This window comes from Urocampus carinirostris, chromosome 7 (genome assembly GCF_059441175.1).
Source record: "Urocampus carinirostris isolate Australia breed hairy pipefish chromosome 7, RoL_Ucar_1.0, whole genome shotgun sequence".
Lineage (NCBI taxonomy): Eukaryota > Metazoa > Chordata > Actinopteri > Syngnathiformes > Syngnathidae > Urocampus > Urocampus carinirostris.
Genome location: NC_142355.1, coordinates 33,224,235 through 33,250,161, shown reverse-complemented (window position 1 = coordinate 33,250,161; position 25,927 = coordinate 33,224,235). Strand labels below are relative to the sequence as shown.

Below are 25,927 nucleotides of genomic sequence, written 5' to 3'. Positions count from 1 at the left end.
AACATGAGATTGTATTGATTTTTAATATGTGGCTGGATTGCGCGCGTGTGTGTGTGTGTGTGTGTGTGTGTGTGTGTGTGTGTGTGTGTGTGTGTGTGTGTGTTTTAAGATTTTACCTGTGCAAGTAAAACTATTCAAAACATATTAGCCTAATTTACTCCTGTGGGTTTTCTTATCCAGAAATGTTCGTTTTATTTTGTAAATATTATTATATATATATTTTTTTAAACTCACTGCATTTAGCTGCACAAAATTGAAACTGGATAACTCTGTTTGTAATCTCAACTCTCACAAAACTTAATAAATCTGCTTTTGGCTTGACTGATTGAAACCACATTTGTCATTTGCTTACGTTTTATAATGCACTTTGCAAAACCCAATTCATAGATTTCCAACCTATTGGCCCCACCTGTAAATACAGTTCCTAACACATTACCTTTACTCCATGCCGTATCCATCCATTTTCTGCGCAGATAATCCTCTCTAGGGTTGTGGGGGTGCTGGAGCCCATCACAGCTATCTCCAGGCAGTGGGTCGGGAACACCCTAAACTGGTTGCCAGCCAGTCGCAGGGCAGACAACTCACTCGCTCATTCACACCGAGGGACAATTTGGGCCAATTAACCTGACATGCATGTTTTTGAAATGTGGGAGGAAACTGGAGTGCCTTAAGGAAAATCACGCAAGCATGGTGAGAACATGCAAACTCCAAACGGGGAGGTCACGGCAGTTGCAATAGATCAATGCTAGCCACTACTCCATGCCCTATTGGAATTTGAATTATATACAGCAGACACAGATATTACATTAATCCGTTCTGATGGGGAGATCGCAAGGTGAAATTGCCATATGGCGGGAAATGGAAACCTATGGAAATCAGCTACTGTGTTCTAAACCCTTCCTATCCCAGATAAAAACATTACAATTGTACATATGTATAAATGTACACCTTAAGAAAAAAAATGACATTTGCTTTAGCTTCGGTGTGACGTGACCTGAGCTGCAGCGTGCACTGAAACTAGTGGGTGCATGCAGAGGGGGAAGGAGACCCTGGATTAAAATAAAAACTGATTTTAAAACTTCTTCTTTTAACTGTACTGCAGGAATTTGAAAATTGTCTAAGAAAGTCCTTAATAAGTGCTTGAATTGGGCCTAGAAAAATGTGTATGAACCCTTGTCTTAGCAGTTCTGACAAATACTCTGCCCAGATGTTATAATTGAGTATTATTTCAGAGAGTATTTTTCGATTAGTGATTTTAATCATTTATCTTTTTCCATGTATTAAAACAGCAAATTTGTGACTCTCAAGTTCCACTGACCATCAAATAACATTTGACTTTGCCCCACCTGCAATTCCCGTTAACCAACCGGTGGCGTTTGTGAGCGCCAAGCTATTTTTTTGTAGCTCCGCCTCCTTTCCCCTCCTCCGCCTCCCTTTGGCGAGCCTGGCAGCGGAGCGACTCAGTCTGCCCCTCCCCCCGCCAGACACAGTGATGGCACTCAACACCCCTGCGCCATGCAAACCTAAACCCCCTCCGCCCTCGATCCTCCGTGGCGGCCTCGGGTAGACCCAGCCATGGGATCTCCATCTGTGCACAAAGGAGCCTCCTCTATCTGCATACGCTGCACATAAAAGGGCCTTTTGTCATGAGCCCTGCACACATGACCGCCAGCCTTTCACCCCGCTGCAAAAAAAAAATCACTCTCTCGCTCGCTTTCTCCAGTAGTCGGACCCCACCCCCAACAGTCCCCCCCCTTTACCGTCCCCCGTCAACAGCAGTGTGCTGAGTGAGGGAAAGAAGCAGCCAGTGAGACAGCCAGCGTTGATTAAAAAAAAGGGATGCTTTTTTTTTCTCCTCCTACTTCTTATTTTACACGTGTGCTTCCTGAGTGTGTCCAGCCCCCTCCCACCCTGCTTGTGTCCCAGGGTGCACTCGCTCACCTCGGTGAAATATAAATATGCTTTCGTGTCCCGCGCCAATATGTCCCAGAGGCTTGATATTTAAGGGCATTAGAGATTGGTTGTGTGCCAGTTTATACTGGGTTCCCGCAGATCCTTGAAAAGTCTTAGAAGGTATTGAATTCATTATTCTAAAAATAAGGCCTTAAATGTCCTAAATCCAATTTTCAAAAGTCTTAAAGATATGAACACATTAATACGATTTTTATTTGTTTGAACTCAAAAGATTTAGTAAAATTCAAATCAAATATCTTTTTTAGTAATTCACCGATTTACTGGTAACATCGTGAGACCGCAAAAAGGAGGCCTTTGAAAGTGAACGCATGTCTTCGGTCTACCCACATTACACTTCGCAACTTTGCACAGATACTTTTACTTTGGACCACGGGAAAGTGTAAATTTAATGAGCAGTGTCTGTCTGACGAACGTTTTTTGCCTAGGCTAAAAGCTGTGCCAGGTAATGTGTACTAGGCACTAGGTATTGTATGCGTACAAGAAATATTTGTGTCTCATCTCATCTCATTAGCTACACCGCTTATCCTCAGTAGGGTCGCGGGGGGGCTGGAGCCCATCCCAGCCATCTCCGGGCAGTGGGCAGGGGACACCCTGAACTGGTTGCCAGCCAATCGCAGGGCACACAGGGACAGACAACTCATTCGCTCATTCACACCGGAGTGCCCGGAGGAAACCCACGCAAGCACGGGGAGAACATACAAACTCCACACAGGAAGTCTGGAGCTGGATTTGAACCCACGACAGGTTCCCATGACATGAACTGTGCTGCACAAGCGCTAACCACTGCGCCGCCGCGCTGCCTGAAATATTTGTGTGTTTTTTAGTTTTGTGTATTTCAATTGTTTTTTTTTTTTTGTCTACTTAAGTTTCGAAAAGCATCAAAAAGTCTTAAGAATTGAAGTATACTTGCCTTAAGCTTTAGGAACCCTACTATAACACACACCCAAACACCATTTAGCACCCCTATCTCCCAAAACTACAGAGCAGTTTGATTGTTGTCAAAAGAGCTTTTGCTATTTTGTTATAGCACTTAAAACACACCGGTTAATTTCCGGGAATGTGGGTAAAAAGGCTGAACATTACAGTAATCCCTCATTAAAACCCAGTTTACTTACTCAATTATGCTACTTCACAGATTTGCATCATGTATTGTGTTCTGCATTCCAATTGACTAAACTGTCTTCCCACTTATGATTATTCAACAGTACTGTAGTTATCTGTAAAAAAAAAAATAAAATTAATAACCTTTATACGGTACTTTTTATTTGTAAAACAAATACTTGCGGCTGTAAAAAAGTATTTGCTCTTTGGTGTTCATGTATATTAGAGCTTTGTTTCTCAACTGGTCCCGGATCCATTTTGGCCTTGTCTAAGAAAATTTGAAAAAAAAAAAAAAAAAAAACTTGGGTTTAATTACACTACTTAACAATAGATGGCGATAACGCCCTGCAAGTGTGAGTTGACCCCAAGCACTTTACACCACAGACAAAGACTCTTAAAGTGTATTTTTATATGCATACACATTATTAAACACTGTCTCAACCTTTCCTTCAGATATTATTTTTTTAAATGGACACTGTGTAATATTTGACCACGCGATGTTGCTCTTTTGTGTAGTGCAACCAAAATGAGTACTCAAAACACAAGGAAGAATACAAACTATGGAGACTCAAAGGTTGTGATTTTGTTTTCTATTTTTTTTTGCCCAGCGTTTTGCAATGTTTTGTTTTTTTGAGTACCTATAGCAGCAAAATGTTTGTCAGCGATGGTATGGCTGATATTATGTCAATTAAATGCAAATTTCCCAACCTACGAGTAATTTTTTAAATGCATGATTATGTATAACACATGCGTTTTGTTTATTATTTAAATCAATGTTTATTTTTAATGTATGAAGCTCTTTTTTCTACCAGTTTGAGTTGCTAAACAATACAAACTGTCCCTTTTTAAGCAACCAGAATTACTTGAAGTCTTTTTTTATTTTGTTGGTCATTTTTTTTTTTTTTTTTAATGTGAATATATTCTATCGTTTGGTTAAACTGCACAATATTCATTTGATATATTCAAAAAATCCGCATTGTACCCTCTGCTAGGATTTTACGACTTCATTAAGGAGGCACAGCACCCGTCTGCCTCCCTAATATGGGCGTCGTTCAAGTTCACGGTGTAAACAGACGAGTGAGGCGCCGTGGAGGGAAAGGGCGTTTGCCTCAAAAGTGCCATGTCAGCATCAGCTTCCCTTGTCTGCAGCCTGCACAGTTTAAACCCCCGAGGCCAAGTTGTTTTGTTTAATAAATAAAATAATGATGGCGCCTGGGTGCACATTACAAAGATCGGAGTACATTTTGTCTACCCATTATTTTTTTCATGGTTTTTATGTTATATCAATTTATTTTCTAGTTTTTTTCTGACTTGTACAATTTACCTAACTTTAATTTGTGTTATATTTGACCTGGTGTTATGCAGCATTTTTTTATGCAAAACCGATTATTTTGAGTGCCATATAAATACATTTCTGGGTAATATCAGTTTCTTAAAATACACACTTATAGATTGCAGAAATTTACATTATATGCCTTCGAACAAAGGGGAAACATTTGTGTGTGTTTTGCTAAAATTACTCGTGGAAAATATATGCACAGTTGAAGAATTTGGATATTAATTCATTTATTCATCTATTTAATTATATGTATTTATATATATTTGTTTTTCCAAAGCTACTGTATGTATTTAAATAAGGAGGAAGCATATTACTGGAATTACTCATGTACAGACCGAGAATTATATATAATATATTTATATAAAAATTATACGGCTTTGATTTTTGTCATTGATAACTACATAGTGAATCATTTTTACCACGAGACAAATATGGCACTCATTTGAAAAAAAATAGGTCCATCTTCATGTCGCTTCTGAACTTTTTTTTTAAAGCAAAATTTTCTCCTCCAATTTTCCCCAAAAATATTTATGCAGCAGTTATTGTTCTTCAATAACACAAAATTGGTAATTGTCTTTAGAAGAAAAACTGTAATACTCAATATACAATTAAACACTTCTCATTTGTGTAAAAAGTGAAAGTTAAGAGGATGTCAGCTCTTTTTATCCTGTTCTCATTTCAATCATCTTGTTTTCTTCTTGATTTGATTGTAACCCTGTCTGAAATAAAAGCAGTAAAAACAACTTTCAACAACAAAATATACATAATTTTAATTGCACAAAATGATTCTGGTAATTATGTCTTCCGGCATATGAAACACCCTAAAATAAATGAAATCAATATGGAATTTATTTTAAAGGACCAAAATTATTATTATATATGTTTCATTGTTTATACAAATAATTTCAAATGACAATTTTTTAATATGTCAGTCTAAGGAGACCCTGGAAATAAAAAAATAATAATCTTAGTTTGTGTAAACAATCCCCATCCTACGGTAATATCACACTGCTGGAAAATGTGGCCAGACAATTTGTTTCAACAAATGGATGTGCTTGAACTACATTTTAATTCAAAAAATAATTTTCCGTGCAGGGATCACCGACTATGCCTAAAATAGGTCAATTATGTGCATTGTTGGTGATTTTCTACCATTCAAGCGAGTATGAATGCCTTTCTATTATCTCATCAAGCAAAAACATCTTGATCCATTTTGAGGAATGGAAAAGAACTGGTAACTATTGAGCCTTACATGCAAACTGGAACTGTCATTAAACCCTAATTACCCATGTAAAATACCAACAATATGTTGATTGTTGTAATTAACATTGGTTTACTACAGTGGTCTCCAAGTTGGTGCACGTGGGCACCAGATAGACCCCTCAGAACAGTGAAATAGTCCTTGGACCGGTTCTGTAAATTGCTCACAAGTAAGGAAATTTGACTTCTAACTGGCTTGATAAATCATTGACCTAATCGGTTTGTTTGTTTGTTGTACAAGATCGAGCCTTTCAAAATACTTTTAAAATAACCGTATAATTTCAATATGTAAATCATTCAGTGCCCTGTCAATAGGCAGGAACTCTAGTGGTTGATTTAGCCTTGTTTAACCCAACTTCTAATAATTACAAACTGGTAATAACATAGTAACAACGCAGTAATAACATAAGACAATATTTCAGAAATGCATCTCAAACTGGTAGCACTTAACGCTAATCAGTAACAAAATAGTAGCTCTGAACTTAAAAAAGGTTGGCGACCCGTTGTTTATAATTCCCAATCACTATGCTAAGAGCAGTAAACAATATTTTGTCTTGACAATACATTTGAAAATGAAAATCTATATACAATTATAAAATCCCAAAACAAAAAAAAATCTTGAATTTTATAATATATTGCAACAATAATGTCTGAAACTGCTATCTTGGCACACAAGCCAATACAATATAAATCCAGTCACTGTCTTACAAATTACTACATATTGATGGGTGATTATTTTACAACACAGCGTAAATTTAGTGCAATTTTAGTAAGATTATATTTTTTGGTTTCAGAGTTGCTTGCAGTTGTTGGAGTGAGGGCACATCCCTCGTCTGGGAGGTCAACCCACACCCTCTCTATTCCAGCTCTTGCTCTGCTCTCTCTTCTTTGCTTTCCTGCAACCTGCCAGAAGGAGTGAGTAGAGTTGTTCTTCATTCTTTACCGAAAATGGGAAACAAAATGCAATAATATACAATTGTTTAATGGTCATTGATTACAATGTAGTTTACATTGTTTTGAAATAGATTTGACTTGGCACTGGGATAAACATGAAATGAAGATTTGAAAGATAAAAATAAGATAAAAAGAATATTGGAATATATGGGTAATATTTGCATTTGGAGTGCTTGTTGGCGGCCCTAGTTTGAATATATATCAGAAAATTGTGCAACGACATAAGAAGCAACATTGAAACAAAATAAGAATAAAGGAACAAAATATTGAATATAAATTTTCCTCTACATTTTTATTGCTGCTTAATATGTTATTGCACTTGTTTCATCGCACTATTTTTATGATGCACTGTTTTCATTAACAAACATTACACTATTATTATAACTTGGGCTAGTCTCTATGCACTTTGTGTAAATATTTTTCTGGACTTTACCCTGGTAGTCTTTTATATATTTTTTCTTTATAAAGTCTTTATTATCTTGAAGTTCTATTTCTAATCTTTTTGCATACAATGTTTAATGTCGCTGACATCAATGACAATAAGGACAATTCCATACATAGTCGATATAGAGAAATATATGGTCTTGTGTGCTTGTTTAGGGCAGTGATGGCTCTTTATTATGTGGTTTGTCAATCACAAAATGTGGCATTGGAAGCGAAGCGAAAGTGCATCTGTATGGAAAATCATTTAACAATATCATAACCATAATTATTGTGGATTAATATTCACAAAATCTTGCAATGGAGGCACAGCAAAAAGTTAAGATGACGGGTTTTCTGCTTGGCTTTTTTTCCACAATTAAACTGTGTAAAAATATTTGTGGGTCTTCGCCCATTCAATTGCTTATATTATATATTTTATTTTGGGTTTTAATGTTGAAATGCACATGCAGAAAAAAAACATTATGGACAAGACTTATGTATTAATTCTGGCAAACTAAAAAAACACTCAAACACACACACACACACACACACACACACAACTGTAGAATGTATTGCACAGTTCAATTGTTATATTTATTTTTGTTTATTTATATAATTATGACTATTTTTAAACTACTTTTTATTCATCTACATTTTAAAAAGTCATGCCTTTATCAGTGTAATGTAAAATATATTAATCTTTTAAATGCTTTTACAGTAATAATGCAAAACAAACCCCTAAAGTATCACACTTTATTCATTTTCTTTTTCACTTTATAACCAGAATACAGATGAACACACTTCAAAGTTTTGTGTAAAATTATCCTGTATAAGTTTTTTTATTAATCTCATTATTAATACTGAGTTATAGTTAGAAAAGGGATAGTGTATTATATAGCCAAATAATCCAGAATTTTTTTTTTAAGTCAGTCTTTTCTCATGAATTGTCTGAGTTATTTTTTATATTTTTGTCATCGACATGGTCGAGGTTTCTCCAGACACTGCATACGATGGTTAAGGGATTTGAAATTTGTCGTTATATATCAAAGATTACAAGCTACTATTTCACTTTGTGCAGTGTACAGATCCTGCGCCTTTCTCGTGTCGGCCATTTTGTGCCGATCATAGCGTGGGTGCCCATTTCAAGATGTGGAGGGCATGTGCTCAGAGTTTTCGACTTGCTTGTAAGACTTGAGCCAAAAAAATAGGCTAAAAAAAAGAGGCAGAAAGAATTTCATCATACATGATTTCCTTGTCGCTTTTCTTGACGTTATTGTATTCAGACTTAATTATTTTTATTTAAAGTTAATTTGGCTGCTAAAAGAATCTCAAGGCTGTGTGACAAAACAAGTTGAGTTCAAATGTGGGTCCTATTTAATTATGATGTTGATGGTTTTGAGTTAGAAGAAGCAGATTGCGGATCATGAAAACATTTTAATACATTCATTTATTTAACGTTTGACTTTTGACGTATGAATTTCTCACTCAGACTTCCTAGTTTATTTTAATGTATTTTTAAAGGTACATGGTTTCATAATTTATCACTGATGTTTCTTTACGGAGTTGTGCAACCGAAAATGAATGCTACAAAGCACAAGAAAGAATAAGGACTCAATGGAGACTCAAAGTGACCAAAACACATAATTTTCCCTCACTTTTTTGCCTAGCCTTTCATGAAGAGCGAAAAAATAAAGGGTAATGAAAAAGGAAATAAAAGAAAGTTGAATAGAAGGGAAAAGGTGAGGAAAACATGAAAAAACTAAAAGAGAAAAAGGGAAATAAAATAAAGAAGAAAAATTTGAGGGGAAAAAGGTAGAACATTTTGAAAAATTGAAAAGCAAAAAAAGCCAGAAAAATGGGGGAAAATGAGAAAAAAAGAAGATAGAAGGGAAAAAAAGAAATAAGAGAAAGAAAAATAATTAAATATTAGAAAGAAAAGGGAAAAAAAGGAAAAAATAAGACTTTAAATGACCAAAAATGATCATACAGTGGAATATTTTTTTTTTAACTATGTACTTTTTTTTCTGGAGAAAAGAATTAATGATGTTCAAAAGAAAAAAAAGAGAAAGAAAAGGTAGCCTTGGCAGCAAGATGTCAGCAAATCCAGTCAGCTTCCTCTAGGTGAGAATCATCTTATGTCAAATAAATGCAAATTTCTCAACAGTAAAGTATTTTTAAAAAAGCAGGTTTACACGATAGCTCATATATTTTTGCTTATTATTTAAATCAATATTGTTTTTTCAAATTAAGTTGTTTTTTTTACCACCAGAAGGCGATAAATAATACTCACCGTCTCTTTAAACCAGAGTAGGTAAACTACAGCGTGCAGGTCAGGGTATTTAATGTGGTCCGCTGAATAAAAGGTTTAATTAAAAATGTCCTAAAAAGTACTTCAAATAAAAATATGTTGTTGTTTTGGTGTGGTCTTGTGCCTGGTGTCCCTTAATATTGCCCTCCTCAAAATATTTCGTTCCTAAAACATTTTGTACTGCATTGTGTACATTCAAATATGTAAATGTAATTTTTAATATACAGGTTGTTTAAAAAAATACAATATCATTTGAATAATAATAAACACTATACAAATGTATGCATTTCCCTCTACTATGTCTCAAATGGTGTGCATATTGACCATTTGTGAAATTGTTTACATAATCCTCAGACTAAATCTTATGATCTTCAACAATAATACTTTTCAATTGCAATAGATGTAATTGTGTATTTACTGTGATATTTACATCTTAAAGGTTATCAATTTTTGAAATACTTTGTATATTTTCTGATTGTGCGTTTTCTGTATTTGCAAGTCTTATCAGGTTTTATCCAGATATTTATCAATTGTCATGGAAAAAAGAAGAGTTTTTCAATGCATTTTATCAAATGTAGTCATTAAAAAGTGATATATTATGTTACTTAGATGTATTCTGAGTGTTTCAAAACCAATATGATGAGATGGTCCATTAATAAAGAAATGTTAAATGAAATATAACATGTACATAAAATTTTCTGCATGAATATTTATTCAGTCATACATTTTTTAAAAATACGATCTGTTTTTTCCTCATGCATTGCCAAGATTGAGACCCCGTATCGGCATGTACAAAAAAATCAAATCGATCAATCATTTTTTCCCCTCTGATTTGGATGAGACAAATGTTTTCACACAATCTGGACCATGACTCACTATGCCCACTCCTGATTAAAATTGCCTAGTATAGTTCTATCGTTTTTTTAATGCTATTACGGATTAGATTAAAAAAAAAACAGAACTTCCGATCTATCGCCTTAGTGTAATTACTTATACTAAACTAAACTATTATATTTATATGTTATAAAAAAACAGTTAAAAAAGCTGAAGTGTGTTTATATTATTTTTAATCATTCTTATGTGACTTTAAACTTCAGATCTATTACATCGATTCTTGGTACATGGATCCAATAACCACCTGGGTAGTAGGGGCACCAGTCCCTTTGGTGTGTCTTGGGCAAGTACAGCCTGGTGGTGCCCATTATCCTCCAGGCTATTTTTTGGGTAGGGGTTTGCTCCCCCACATGAAAGTGATAGTACCGTTTTCCTTGGTTACATCAATACAATTGTTTATACTAGACTAAACATTTATATTCATAATTTAGGGGAAATGTGATTTTGTTGTTGTAACATACCTGCCAACTTTATCTAATTGTTCCCCTTAGTAATGGTTGCAATTCCCCTTATTGCAATAATAAACTTTACAAACGCGGCACAGATTTACACACAGCAAGACATATAATACAATACAGGTTAAAAACACCGAAAATTTAAACGTGTTTATTTTAGGAAAACATTAAATGTTAGCAAAATTGTTTTGCTTGTGTACCACAACAATATTTGCTATCTAGGATGACATTTTCTGGTACCAGTGACCGAGGGAATCCAGATTAGAACCAAAATATGCAAGACGACATCGACCTAACAAAAAAACGAGTTTTGAAATAACAAATACTTTTTTTTCCTTGACAAAAATTCTTATGCCGTGCACACAATTTAAATCACCGTACACAAGAACTGTATAAAAATCAAAATTGGAGTAGTCATTAGTGTCATTAATATCAACGTTGTGAAACATTGTATGCAACGAGATTAGACACGGCATTCCAGGGTTAAACATGAAGAGACTTTGAAGAGAAAAAAAGACTATCAGGATAAATTTAGCAAAGAAAAAAAAATCACAGCGTAGTGCCTAGAAAACTGGCCTAAGTTAGAATAATAATGGAATGAAAAAGATAAGTGCATTGTAACAATAGTGCAATAAAATCTCGCAGCAGCGATTTTAAAAAATCCAATACGATTTACTAGGTATATACTTTCACATTTTGTGAAATATTACTGTATATATTTCTTTCAGTTTCGTTTTGCAGCAACAACAAAAAGAGAAAGAAAAAAGTAATAATAATAATATATGTTTTTTTACAGTTTTATATTTTTGTTTAGGGTGGTGAGAAGAAGCTGTTTCTGAGCCTGTTAGGATATTATTATAATATTGTAATATTTTTAAATACGGGGAAACGTATAAATTGACAGGTATGCTTTTTAAATATTTATTGTTTATCTGTTTTGTGAACTTCCTGCTGTTGAGTCCGAACTTGAACTTGGTCACTGTTGTACTTTGATCATGCGCTAGTGGTGCTACGTGCGTATGTCTTCAATCTACAACTCCGATTTAATGCACATACTTGCGAAAACCTTCAGACGTGCGTCTTTGGTTCACTGATTGTACAAGTTCGTCAAGCAGAACGCCCAAAAAGCGGCCAGTCACAGTCTGTTGGCTGCTGAGGTCAAAGGTCAGGGCCTTTTAATAAGATGCAACATGCTCCCCGGGGACCTCCGACCCCCAGCCGGGATTCACCTCCTAATCGGCATTAGTTAATGTGTTTGTAATCTTTACCTTCTTAAAGCAAACAGCGGCGGCGCGCTCAATGGGCACGCTCGCACTCCCCATTGTAACACTTTTGACCCGGGGGTCACGACCCCGTGCCCTGACCCGGTGGGGGGGCTGCCCTCAAATGTCTGGGCTGTAATAGAGAGCTTGTGTTTAGACACGTGCAACACTCGCGGAAACGCCACCTCCTCCATGTCAACTTGTGCTGAGTTAATATGACTCAAAGACAAACGCAAACAATGCATGATTGGGTTATCACCTGGTCCCACCAACTTTAAAATAGGACAACCCAGGCACATTTATAAGGCACTCATAATTAAAACGCACTGAATTATGAGGCGCACCCCCCCCAATCGTCTTTTATGCTATTTTTCTCTCATTTTGTTTAATTTTTTTAAATAAAAAGAATTAGTTCTTAAAATATCAATGTCTTTCTATACCAGTGATTTTTAACCACTGTGCCGCAACACACTAGTGTGCCGTGAGAGAACATCAGGTGTGCCGTGAGAAATTATCCAATGTCTCTTCTTAAAATTTTAAATTTTATAAAGCATTTATGAATCTTTTTCTCCAAATATTATGTCATTGTCAAGTGTCCGTGCTGTAAAAACTGGGCATATTATAAATTATATTGTAATTAAACATACTGTTCAGTTTCATTTTATAACATTTCTGGTTAGTGATGTGCTGCAAATGTAAAAAACATGCCCTGGCTCAAAAAAGGCTGAAAAACACTGTTCTATACGATACTTCCTATTCATTTTACAACTTTTTTGATTAATAAAAAAGTGTTAATTTTCATGGGAAACACTATTGTCTGGGTGACTCCAAACCTTTGAACTGTAGTGCATGTACAATCATTGTATTTCTAAAAAAAAATACTTATAAAAGAAAACATCAATTTCCGTACTGATATTGCAAAATATCGATCTTATTAATATCGACATTATTTTGGGGACCATGCAGAACTGTCGAGTCAGCCAAAAAATGTTTCACTCAGGGATCCAATAAGCTTGACTTATAGAACTAAAATTGTCTTAATTGTAATTGATAACGAGGTGGTGTACATTGATTACAACAAGATTAGATGTGATGCTCTTGGATTAACATGCAATGAAAGACAAAAAAATATTAGAGAATATCAAAATAGTCAGTCAATATTCACCAAGGTAGTGCTTGTAGACCAGCCTAAGTTGTTGGTGCATCAGAAAAAAAGTGCAACGAAAAACTGCAATGACATTAGCAGCAACATGGTGCAAAAACAGTAATAACAAAATAGAATTTAAATATATGAATACATTTTTCTATACATAGGCAAGCTTTGCAATCAAGGAGTTACCCAGTTCACGCATTTTGGGTCTTGAGCCAAAAAGTTCTACAAAAGTACGCCGTGACTCGGCACAATCTTCTTTTGCTTCACATTAAGTTCTCTTTCAGAAAGATCATAGCATCATTCCAAAAAGTTATTGGCTAAGTTAGTTTTATTTGTTTTTGTTTGAACGTGTTATAAATAGTATAGAGCTTAAATATGCTGACACGGCAACCCTCGAGCAACTCTGCGTCCTTGCAATGACTTAAGTGCATTTGCACACACACACTGTTAACCAAAGTTTGTTTGATCAATGAGCAAAGTCGTCAATGCAGAGTAAAACAACAAAATTGCCCCATAATTCATCCCGAATCTCCTCGTCAGCCATCGCCAAACACAAACCACAACACGAAACCCTCGCTTTTATAAAAGAAAAGGAAAAGAAAAGCTCAGAATCCCCACCTTGTCTGGATGTCCTCTCCCTTACAACACACACTTGCGATGTGAGCTTTGTTTTTCACTATTATTTTTATTTGTATTATAATAGAGCCAAAAGGAGACGGAATAGTCGCACAATAGTGTTACAGTAATGTGCCACAAGAGTGGAAAAAGCCAAACAGTGGTGGCTGAGGTGGCAGGGAGCTTGAAGCAAAAGGAGGCGGGAGGAGGCAAGTACAGCCGACGGGTGGGGGGCACAGTGGGCTAACAGTAAAGAATATTCGAGGGTGATTTTGTACAATTTTGTCACATCCGCTTTTATTTTGGAGGCAAGACCGGAGCGGCTGTTTTTGTCTGCCGATAATCGAAAAGAAAGGCGATTATCAGTCCTTTGACTCTGTGCCAGGAGTGCAAAAGCTCGCTCGGCAGTGACACAACGAGGCCAGCCGGGGACACGGAGGCCGTTCCAGAAATAAACCTTCCTGGAAGCTTATCTTTCCCTTGTGTGTGCACTCTAACATAAGCGCGGTTGGTGATAAAGTAATTTGATTTTTTTTTCTTGGGATTTATATTTTTTACTGAGTTTTTCAGAGGTCCACTTTGTCACCAATTCTCGCCCCTCCTCTTTTTTTACATGAGGAGATGATGCACCGTAGTGATGAGAATTCCGTCTCTTTTTCTAGAAGTGGCTCTTTCGGCGCAGCTCACTAAAAAGTGAGTCAGCTCCCAAAACTCTCAGCATGAGGAAAATAAAGAAATCATGAGATTTTTTTCCTTTTTAAAAATTTGTGTGCATGTGTAACGGTGTGCGTAGGTGCATGTATGCGTGCCCTTCACGATAACTTTTCACAAGACTTTGGTCATCCCCATGTATTTCAACTTCTGGCTGTCTCAGGTAGTCAGACAACCCGCAGAGGTGAATAGTAGATGTAGCAGTCTGACACCTGACTCCATTCTCATCAACTCAGCATTCGGAAAAACAAAGCGCAGAAGAATCAGAGTCTGGGGGGGCAGGCTGATGGGTCAGGAAAACATGTGGTCTTCCCCTGGTTGGCCAGATAATTTTCCTTCACCAGATGCAAGGTTTCACCAAGATCAGAGCCCTTCTTCGAAAATTAAAAGAGTAATGAAAATAGGATCAACAGAGGCAAATTGTTATGCACAAACACCAGTATCTATCATCTGACTACCGTACTTTCTGAACTATAAATAGCACCAGATTATAAAGCGCACCCCCCAAAAAACAATCTTTTGTGATATTCTTTTCATATATGAGGCACACCGCACCAAAAGACGTATGGAATAGAAACTATTGTAAGAGCTAGGGTTGCACTCATCTAAAAAGTTAAGAGCATTTGTGCGCTGGTAAATCACTGATATACATCATTGATCTCAATTCGAAACAATAGCATAGTAGATGCAACAGGAATCTAATACAGAATGCAGCTGGGAGTGTGTCTGATTCTATCCACTAGTCCACTAGAGACACAGACAACTTAAGAAAAGGCATTAGGTCGTATCTCATAATCACACTTATTTAGAAAAGAATAGAATATAATTTACTTTTATTGTCATTCTTTCTAAGAATGCACACAGAACGAAATGTCGATACACCTGACCCGTACAGTTAAACTGTAGCGCAGCCGCAGCCATTTTGGTCATTAGGTGACCAAACCCCCCAATTCCAACCCTTAATGCTGAGCGCCAAGCAGGGAGGCAATTCTTAGTCAAGATACCAAATTGTTGATGTTATTATTGTGCCAGGCCGCGAGAATATAGTCAGATGTTTAACTGCTCCGTAGTACAGTTGACTCCCAAAGTCTTTATGAAGCGCACAAGATTTTGAGAGATTCTAAACTGAGTAACGACAAAAGCATTGTAGGAAGTGGTTCGTTCATCCTAAAATTAGTGTTAATAAGATGAGACCTGATTTTCTTCTGTCGGCTGTATCCCTAGTGGTCTATTGGATAGGGCCCAGCGCTCACCCTTTTGTGATCTGGATTTGATTGACGTTGCGTTCAATGTTATTCAATCGTGAACAACCATTCATGTACATAATGGCATGGTGATTAGGAATCTGAGCTTTTGTCATCCCTTTCAATTCCGGTTGCCATCATTAATATACAAATGTTGTCGGCGAGAATATGCACGGACTGATCAATAACCGCATTTCCAATTTTTTCCGCATATAAGGTTCACCGGATCATAAAGCGCATGTTCACGTTAATGGCCAATATGGGTTTTTTGGGTGCCTTACAGTCCGTAAAATACTTTCACTTCCAAGAGCCGGCTCATAGAGCCGTCTCACTCTCGAACAACTCATCCCTATTGTACCGGATGTCACTATGGCGGCTTATGTTCCTACTGCGTCTGCGCAACTTGAGTAGGCGTGTTACACCTCTCCCTGTTTAGCTCTCTTATTGCCTAGCGCTCTCCTTCCTCTCCCTGGTTACGCCTCCTGTTGCATCACCAGTCTCCTCCTCCTACCTCTTTTCTCCCTCTCTTTCTCTCGGGCTCTCTCTCGGTGGCTGCCGCTTCTTATGCAGTCTGTTTCTCTCGCGCCTCTCTTTCTGCTTACAGCCTCATACAAGTGGGAGACTTGAAATGGGGGAGTAAAGGAGGGAGAGAAAGAGAGGTTGGGGGAGTCAGGGGCAGTCTGCTGCTATTTCTACAGTCCGGGCCTCCCCGCCGCTGTCGCCCTCCCGCCCTTCCACCGACTGAGTTTTTTTTTTCCCCTCCGCTTGCCACTCGTTTGGATTTTAACCCTCTACCTCCAACTTGCAGCTTTTGCAAAAAGCTGGCAACAAGTTGCTCCTCCGTGAGGCCTGTTTCGTCTAATTTAGTTCTTCCCGGGCGCACGCGTTTTTTTTCCTCGATTCCCGCGCTTTTGGATGCATCTCCTCAAAGTATGCATTTTTAAATATTTTATTCACGGGGTGAATCTGGCTGTTTTTATGAGGAATCGCATCAGGACTGGATTGTTAGCTGGAACAGGGGGTATATAACACCGCAAAGCCAAGAGGGAAGCCAATGTTGAGAAGATCCAGCCGGTCCCCCTCTCTTTCATCGTTGTCTTCCTCCTGCGCTCAACCTGTCCTCTGGCTCGGCTCTGTTCTGTTATACTCCCAACATGCAAGCAGCCGAGTGGCATTTGGGCTGAGCCGAGCTGCCGGACCGCTTTTCTGGGACGGGTGCCAAGTGTGCGAACAAAAGGGGCCAAAAAGCAATGCGGGATCGGAAATGTTGAGAATAGTGAATTTATTTTTTAGGCATTTTCTTGACTTCCTTGAATGTTGTGTCCACTTTGTGCACCTTTTTATGTGTGTGCGTGTGTGCGTGTGTGTGTGTGTGTGTGTGTGTGTGTGTGTGTGTGTGTGTGTGTGTGTGTGCTTACTAGGCCAAGCTGCAGCTTTGAATAGTTTTCCTAGTATTTCCCACAAGTAAAGGCATCTCGTCAGGGATGGTCGGCATCGGCAAAGGAGTATAGTACATTTAACTTTTCTCGAGCGATTAAAGCCGACCGGGCCACATCGCATTCGTCTTTGCGTACATCCGACAACTGCGTTTTTATTTGCTAACATTCCTCATGCACACTGGCAAAGCAGCATCATGGCCTCCTATTGTTTCAGGCCCAACTTGAACTTGGGGACTCAGACTACGACCGGAGGAAAGAGGCAGTCCGGCCAAGGAGAGTAGATTGCGGGTTGGAAGCCGAGCGAGCGTGGAATCGTCCGGATCCCTTGGAAACCCGTTGCCTGATTCTACCGCCTCACGAAGACGGGTGAGTAACATCGAGGGTTCGTTTATGGACACGTTAGGAATGCTTTAGCATATGTGAGTGTTTTTCGGTATTGTTTCTAAGTGGCTCCGAAGAGGTTTTGCTGGTGAAAGGATGCAGGCGTAGGCCTCGTTTTTGGTGAGGGATACACATGAGTGATACGGGCCCGGGCAAAGTACGCAGTGTACCCGTCAGCGCAAAAACGGAGAAAAATGTTTTCGCTCAGACACATTTATTGATTTTTGACCCGTTTTGTTGCTCTGTTTAGCCCAACGCGATGGGCAAGCGCTCGCAAATGTGCGATTTTGTAACATAATTAATTGTTTTGTGTCGTTTTTTTGTCCATTCGTGCCGCCTCAAAGATTTATGGCAGTTTATTTGCTTTTTTTTAAGCCTATTAAAAAAAGGAGTCAAGATATGTGAAAAGTTAATGTAAAAATGTTTTTTTCATGGTAAAACAATATTGTAAATTATTGTCTCTTGTGCCATTTGTCTGATTATATTCAAGTTCTATCCAATAAAACTAACTTGCGGTCAGGATATAATTCAGACATGCATGCCCTCTCTTCTCCTCCCTTTATGGCGGCCTGCTTGTTGCTGCATGGTGTGGGCCTTCATGGAGAGATGACGTTTAAGAACCCGTATGGCGCAATGCTGTAGCTTTCTTTCTCACGTGGAAGTTATACTTACAGTCCAGCGCAGCCCAAACTGAAGCGGCACAGTCAACGGGGCACATGCAGGCACATGTAAAATATGTGAACATGGTTTTGTGATTGCATCGAGGTTTTTTTCCATTCGCGGTTGATAATTCCTCATAAAAGGCGTATTTTTTCAGTGGTCGCTTTACTTGGTGGTTTATATAACTTTTGTTCAAACCTGAGGTTATTTTCAAACAAGTTGGGGGGGGAAAGCAGGTTGCCAAACTTGCACTTGAACTTTCCTGTTGCTGTAAACTTGAACATGAACTTTCAAACCAAAATTTTCAAAGTGTGTATTGTGTGATGCAATATTTTACATTCTATATAACATAATGCGTATTGAAGGTACAGTATTCATCTAATGGGTGTGTGCAGAAGCAACTGAGGTGTGTATTCTCATTAAAGGTTGAAACCTTTTGAAAAAAATTTAAATATATATTTTTTGATTCCAAATATTTGTACCTTTTTTAATTCCCTTTGTTCTAACATAATTAAATACGTAATTGATGTATTTTTATTCATTTTGAAATTTCAAATTGGATCATTTCAATTTTAGGATTACAATAAACTGCTTTTTTCTATTGAGCACAGAAGTGAACAATGCAATCAGCAAATTTTGGTTTTAAATATTGCTGTATTAATTTACCGTATTCTTTAATTTTTAATCAGTATAACTGAAATAAAGTACCAAAGTAATAATCGAATCCTATTGACAGGTTAAAAAAAGGTTTGCTTCCAAAAACAATAGATTTGAAGCACCGGATTACCTGGTTTGGTAATTCGAATGTAAATGATTATAATGGTGAAAAGAAACTATAAGAAAATCGGCTTTTTTACCAACCCCAAAAAAATCAAAGAAAGACGAATGTAGAGAGGATGTTTGTCCTTCGTGTGTAAGTCTGTGTGTCTGTCTGTGTGTGTATGTGGTTTATGCGGTTGTTTTTGTAGGCGTGTTTTTGATAAATAAATATGCCCAAAATGTATTTTATTATTTCAAATACCCATGTTCGCAATCAACCAATTATAATTCTTTTCAAATTTGAAGCTGCAGCTACGAGATGTTACAGTTAGTTTGATTGACACTTATCCACCACACATATTACATTGATAATATTAAAACAAGTGTGGAAGGTGGCAATCAAAAGTGAGGCTGTTTTTATATGGACAGAATTTTGGATCATGCACTCTTTTCGGATTTAATTAGTGTGTGTGGCTAATGAAGTGGAATGGGGCCTCCTCGTACTGGCTCAGCAATGGGAAGCATGTGCTCGATAATGTTGTAGGTCTTTGTATAAAAAATAAAATAAATAATAAAAGTTCACCCATTTCGGAGACGCTATTCTTGCATATAATATTCTTGTATGCTCATAACTTTTGTTTTCACTCGGCTATGCAAAATTAGTCTTAAAAGGACTTTAAAAAAAGATAAATAAAATGATGATCATCAAGAGTATTTGGGGGTTGTGCCAGATTTTTGGCCAAATGTTTTGTTAATTAATTACGTAGGAAACGCTCCAATTTGCTCATGTTGTGGTAAATAATTGAGCAGAATGTCAGACATATTTGTAGAGATTATCATGAAAGGATTTACAATCTCATTTGGAGCGATGTTCATTGAAAATGGGCCAATATCAATAATTTATTTCCATATGGGTCATTATTGCAAACCAGCATGATTTTTTTAGGACTCTTTACAAGAAAAATGTAATTTATAATGTACTCTGCAAATAATTTCTGGTTTATCTGCAGTAAATTTCAGCAATTGAGTGAAAACCTTTTGTTATACGCTAAAGCCTGTTTTTAAGATATCGTCCTTAAAGTTTAATCAATAGTGAATTAAAAAAAATACTGTTGATGGAAACATCATAAATAATATATAACCTGTAAAATTTAGGAGCAATTTATGCTAAATGAATTTGTTACTATTGCAAACTAGCAAGTTTTTTTTTCAAACCATGTACTTGGAAAATGTAGTTTAATCACATTGCAAACTTTTTACTGTGGTAATGCAAAAGTGGTTTATTTACAGTGTATTTTAGCAGTTAAATTAAAATTTATTGTTTGTATGATTTTCACCTGAAAGTATGATAATTATAGTTTAAAGAAAATTATAATATTACGGAAAATGTACTAAATATGAAATAACTTGAAGAATTTAGGGGGAAGTCATATTTAAATAATGGGTCATTAATGCAAACTAACAGATATTTTTAGCACTATGCGCAAGAAAAATGTTCTCTAGTCATCATGCACACTTAATTGCCGTGGTACTTTAAAACCGGTTTATTTAAGCAATCAAATGAAAAATATTGGCTATGAGTTAAAGCTTCCTTGTATGATCTCACTCTTAGAGTGTAATAATCATAATTGGGAGAGAAAAATAATATTAGAAGAAATATCTTAAATTGTATAAAACATGCAGAATTTAGCAGGAAGCAACTTTTATAATACATAGTTGCAAAGAGTTTCATTAATGATGCACCTGAGAAAAAGAATATTATCAGTTATAAAGAGTATCGATGTCTATGTATGTCCTGTTTTGATGATAATTAATTGTTAGTGGGATTTTAGAATGGAGGGAGGTAATAAAGTTGATGGAGGGGGTTAGAAATTTCTCAACCAAACCTTTTCTTAAAATTGACTGCAAATCTAAGCAATATTTGGCTGCAAGCACTGTCTATATTGCTTCTCTGGGTAGGTTCGGATTATGATAATACAGTGAACCCTCGTTTATTGTGGTGATTACCTTCCAAAAAGAAGCCTTAATAGGGGAAATCTGGAGTTGAAACCTCAATTTTTTACAATCATTATTAAATTAAATTTTCTAGCACAGACAGAAACTACAGAAAAATCCGAAAGCATTTGTTTAAAAATAAAATAAAGGAACTGTATAAACAATACTTAACATATAACTACTGCACTGTCTAATAAAATATATTCAAATTGAAAGTGGAAATAAGAATGCAGGACATAATGCTAGCAAAATGCGAGACCGTGTAAAGTGAACCGTGCTATAGCGAGGGTTTACTGGAAATAATGAAGGAGGATTTGAAATGTTCTTTTGTGTTTTGAATCTCATGCTGCCACTGCAAAATAAATGTGGGCTGCACTTTGTAGCATTTCTTACCAAATGTTTGTGAGAACGAGAATTCCAGTGGGACAAATAAGGAAATCTACTAGTACTAACCTCCCTCCTCCACAAATGTGTTGCACAGAGGCGTCAAAAATGAATCCACTGGAGCAAAAAAACAAGGCGCTCTTACCTTCTTTTTTTCGCCAGCACACTCAAGAGGTCATTAAGTCCGTCATGCTGTCGACTGGGGGCGGACCAGGGGCCCCTTCTCTTCCCCCATCTGCGTTAATCTGAATGTCAGCTGGGATGTGGTCACACGTGATTTTAACCACCGAAACCACAGCAACATGATGTCACCATGACAATATGCTGTGCTGAAAAAGAGACCTTTCACATGGACGCAGGGGCCCTCAATGGCCGCTTTGCACAGCTGGACGCTGGCCAGCAACATTCGAGAAAATATGTCAAGTTACATATACAGAGACCCCTCGCTGGTTCGCGCTTCGGTTATCTCTGATTCAATCCTTCGCTGAAAAATTAATATTCAATTAAAAATAGACAAAAGATCGAATTTGAAAAAAAAATCATCCGACGGATGCTTTCCATACTACCTGCTCTACGTTCCTTTCTGCATCTTTGCATCTCAGTGAGAAGTTTGATCCCACATTCTCTCTCTATCTCTCGATCTTTCTCTCTTTTTCGATCCCACTCTCGATCTCGATCCCACTCTCTCTCTCTCTCTCTCTCTCATCTCTTTTTCGATCCCACTCTCGATCTTTCTCTCTCATCGTTTTTTTGATCCCACTCTCGATCTCTCTGCCTCTCTCTCATCTCTTTTTCGATCCCACTCTCTCTCTCTCTCTCTCTCTCTCTCTCTCTCTCTCTCTCTCTCTCTCTCTCTCTCTCATCTCTTTTTCGATACTACTCTCGATCTCTCTATCTGCTATATCGATCTCTGTGGCTCCTTCATTCTCTTATTCCCTATCTTAATCTCTTTCTTTCTCTCACTCTTTTATCTCCATATCTAAATTTCGCTTTATTAATGCTGCTGTCTGTTTCTATCGGGCGGCAGTAGCTCAGGAGGTAGAGCGCTCGTCTTGGAATCAAGGGATCCCAGTTCGAATCCCGTCTCGTCCGTGTTACATGTCGAAGTGTCCTTGGGTAAGACACTGAACCCTTAATACCCCCAATAAGCAGGTTAGCGCCTTACTTGGCTGCATGGCCGCTATTGGGAAATGTGGAGCACATTGTAAAGCGCTTTGGGAAGTCATTGACTTGAAAAGCGCTATATAAATGCAGATCATTTCATTTCATCACTTTCTCTCTCTCTCTCTCTCTCTCTCTCTCTCTCTCTCTCTCTCTCTCTCTCTCTCTCTCTCTCCCCAAAAAAAACAAAAACATCTACTAATTTAGGATATGCACTGTTTACTTTTGAAATCTAACCATTTTTTATTTGTTCTCCCTCTCCGTCAATAAGTCAGTTTTAATAAAGGCGCAACCAGAAAAAACAACTAATTTAAAATATATTCTGTTCATCTTTAAAATCGAACAGTTTTCCTTCTGTTTGCTCTCTCTTTCTCTCTCTCTCTCTCTCTCTCTCTTTCAGTAAGTTCGCTTTAATCAAGGTGTGCCCTCAAAAAAACATCGACTAATTTAAAATACTGTTTACCTTTTAAATATAAGTATTTGTTATACGTTCTCTCTCTCACAGTTGGTAAGTAAGCAAGACAGCAAGCGCGCGCAAAAACTACCGCACGGATTTTCACTTTTTGCGGGTGGGGACCGTGGGATCTCTACATTACAATTTTTTTATTCCAGCAACGGTTAATACAAAAGACTCTTTAGTCAGCAGCAGACGTGTGTCTCTTAACGCGCTATCTGCTTGGCAAGGACGTCGTCCAGATAACACCAGTGGGCGCCTATTCCACTTTTCCTTCCCATTGCTCATATATTTCTACAGCTTTTGGCTCTTGCTGTTGCCAAGACATTTTTTTGGGGACCATGCAGAACTGTCGAGTCAGCCAAAAAATGTTTCACTCAGGGATACGATTGAGAGCGGAGCGGGGGCTTCTCTAGCCAATGTTTGAAGATTGGGGAAATGCCAACGCTGCAGAATTATCTATCACCTTGAGTTTTGCCATCATCTTTAAGAAGGATTAGATCTGTTAAACGAAGGGATTAGCAATTACTCTGCTATTGTGTACTAAAATAATTAGCCGTAAATGGTTTGCCCTTTGAAGCGTATTTCCTTTTACCTTTTTGCCCAAAGCCTAGAGGCCTAAAAATGTTTACAGTAATCCCTTGTTTTTCACGGGGGTTAAATTTCAAAAAGAACCTGTCAAATCCATGTAGTAGTAACCTTTTTTCAGGTTGGAATCAAAGAACAATACATTTTTAGAGGCCCAAGCATTCGTTCAACAAATAGTACTATAAAGTACTTTTTACTGTAAGTGTAAACATTTCATTCGTTTTTACGGATAGCTGCTTTATTTTTAGCCAATCAGAATTCAGGACACAAGGCTTGATGAAAATCCGTGAAATTTGAAATGCTATTTCTGCATTTATTTTGATTACATTTGAAAGGTGACTTATTGTATTGTTTTAATGACTGGATAGGTGGAGTCTTATGGTTATGTGACACTATACACATTTTTACGGCCTTGAAATTCTTTTAATGTCGTGTTGCTTTAACCACAAAGTCAATGTTAATAGTAAGTAGTGTTTATGTTATGTTTGAGCATAAATGTTGCTGCAACACATCATTTCAGGTATTCTTTATCCTGCACGAAATTCCCAGTATTGGTGCTGTACTGATGAGCTCAACTGTGAGCTTTATTCCTTGGCAGTACTTTACAATCTAATTGCTGCATGTGTGTGTATTTGATTTTTTTACTTTTCCAACAGTGGCATGTTGTAAGTGGTTTTACTTGCTTACTAAATATTTCTTCTGCCTTACTGAATATTGTCTTGCTACAGTGTTCCAACAACCTAAATATTCGTAATCTGCATCGTTCATTTTGGGATTTGTTGCTCCACCACTTATATTAGTGCTTCTTATAGGAATTCATACTTCTGATTCATGTCTTTTGTAACACTGTAGTCATCAAATGAGGATATAAAAAGTAGCTTTCACAAAGAAATAATTGAAAAGTCATTATTAAATCATTTAACTTTAAATTTATTGATTAAAAAAAAAAAACTTCCATTGAGGTTGGTTTAAGATCAGGAAATTGTGTCATTTTAATCCTGTGCAGTCCTTTGAGACATTTTTGTGATTAAGGGCTATATAAATAAATTTGACCTGATTTGACTTTATAAAGTCAGGGTTTTATGCAGGAGGTCATTTTCATGTTGAAAAACGATAGGGCTGTCTAAGATGCGAATCAAGAGCAGTGGTGAGCACATGGGTGGCACCGTTCTGAGGTCATGAGATCGAACCTTCCTGTGTGGAGTTTGCATGTTCTCCCCGAGCTTGCATGGGTTTCCTCCGAGGACTCCGGTTTCCTCCCACAATCCCAAAACATACATTTCAGGTTAATTGGGCAATCCAAATTGTCTGTAGGTGTGACTGAGCGAGTGACTTGTCTTTCTCTGTGGGCCCTGCGACTGGCTGGCAACCGGTTCAGGGTATCCTCTGCCCACTGCCCGAAGACAGCTGAGATGGGCTCCAGCACCCCCGCGACCCTACTGAGGATAAGCGGTGCAGATAATGGATGGATGAGTGATTCGAATCAGCTTGATGTACGACCCCAAGCATCACATATTCATCGTATTTATTTATTTTAAACGTAAACATATTTTTTTCCTTATAAAAACTGTTCTCTAACCATAGATGAGGACACAAGACACTTAATCATGACACTTTTTAAAAAATGTAATAAAGTAACGAATGGCACAGCCCTGTATTTATTTGTTTCCTCTTACTTTAGCTAAAATAGTTTTGTATTGACTTGGATCCAAAAAAAAAGGTTCACTGAGGTCACTTCACACAAATATTTTGAAGCGCTTGTGTAACAAACTGCTAAGTAATACATTTTCTCACATCGCTCACAGCTATTTGCTGTACTCAGTTACTACATGCAGATTTTGTTCTGCACGTACAGTCTGCTTCTTGAGTCATGAGCATGCAACGACACACACACACACAATTGCGCTAGCTTGTGTGCGCTACAGAGTGCATTGAGTGCACGAAGCTACCGACATGAATCTGTCTCCCTGGGCCGCGGGAGTTGGGTTACTCATGAGTCTATAAACATGTGCTGGCGGCGCTCCAAGACGCTGAACTGTAATTATAAACGTTCCAAACAATATATAAAAGAAACTCAGCAGCAAGGCTGTGCCCCGCGTCGCAATTAGCGTCCCTGTACGGAATTAGCACCTAGTCGGAAAAGGCCTCTAATTGGCAGTGTCGTCCACTGCAGGCCTCAAGTTGAATCGGGTCTCTCTTGCAACCCATTACATCTTGAAAGCTGCACACAAATGTGTCAAATACACTCCTAGAACTTGCACTACATTAGCATGAGTGAAAAGCTGGTGCTAGCTCAACAGTAACATTGCCCTGAGTCTCATAGTGCAAACAGTTTCCCTATGTAAAAAAAGATTTTTCCCCACGTCTGGCTATTTTCTACTGCTTCACATTGGTTGTGTTTATAAGTCTGTGA

General features: G+C 37.5%; 2 long non-coding RNA genes across 8 annotated transcripts in view; one reads left to right on the top strand and one right to left on the bottom strand.

The window, feature by feature from the left end:
* Positions 1-25,927, top strand: part of LOC148363041 (uncharacterized) — a 62,935-nt gene that overhangs the window by 19,725 nt on the left and 17,283 nt on the right. For 3 of the 6 annotated variants that reach the window (XR_015850946.1, XR_015850945.1, XR_015850944.1), the window contains exons 1-2: positions 16,214-16,623; positions 17,347-17,498. This is a non-coding gene — a long non-coding RNA (uncharacterized LOC148363041). Of the gene's footprint in view, positions 1-6,468; positions 6,590-16,213; positions 16,624-17,346; positions 17,499-25,927 lie in introns of those variants that run through there. The other 3 variants (XR_015850948.1, XR_015850947.1, XR_015850949.1) reach the window with 2 other exon arrangements.
* Positions 6,282-13,883, bottom strand: LOC148363042 (uncharacterized). Of its 2 annotated transcripts, none has more exons than XR_015850951.1 (2): positions 13,742-13,883; positions 6,282-6,611 (listed from the first exon to the last, which is right to left on the bottom strand). It is a non-coding gene; the product is annotated as an uncharacterized LOC148363042 (long non-coding RNA). The 2 variants fall into 2 exon arrangements; XR_015850950.1 differs by having other exon boundaries at positions 6,282-6,577.